Below are 730 nucleotides of genomic sequence, written 5' to 3'. Positions count from 1 at the left end.
GAAGCCGAGATGGCACTCGCAGTGCCGATACAGTGTGTAACACCCATTACACGGGAGTATCCACTCCCAATGCTTAGCACCCACTAAGCACTCAACAATTAAATTGGGCTTATATTAATACCCTACAGTCAAGCTCTGCCTAGCATATACATCCACAACTAGTTAGCATGCGTATAGTTCATCCACAACTAACCCTGACATACATACATGCATATAATGTAAATCAAAGGTTAGAGAATCTCACAACCGATTGCCTGGGATGACTGAAAACTTGTACTGACAAGTTTGGTGTTCACACCTTCTCTCTCCTTAGCTTCTTGCTCTTCAAAGCAAACACATCCTTGCTTTCTTCTCGTCCTCCTTGGCTTTGAGTTAATGTATCATTAACATACTTCAACCACCTCTTTTACCCCCTTTAATGGCCTAAGAACATTTATCATCAAATATTCATTTCATTCAAGGACCAACAAAGAGGGGGAAGCTTCTCTTGCCAAAACCATAGCCTTTCTTCACTCGAAACTCATTTTTCTTGCTTCCATGGTGTAGGGCTTGAAAAAAATGAAGAAGTAGCTACTTGGTTCACCCAAATCCGAGTTAAAATGAGGGAGATATGACCATTTGAAGTTGGAGCAATGAGATAGCCTAAAATAGAATCTTCGTAGGAATGGTGTAGGTTACATCGGCGGTGCGCGCAATAGGGGTGCAAATATGGCCGTAGATCTCATCAAGG

Source organism: Macadamia integrifolia, chromosome 6, assembly GCF_013358625.1.
Source record: "Macadamia integrifolia cultivar HAES 741 chromosome 6, SCU_Mint_v3, whole genome shotgun sequence".
Classification (NCBI taxonomy): Eukaryota; Viridiplantae; Streptophyta; class Magnoliopsida; order Proteales; family Proteaceae; genus Macadamia; species Macadamia integrifolia.
The sequence above is the reverse complement of the archived record's forward strand: the minus strand, read 5'-3'. Positions refer to the sequence as shown.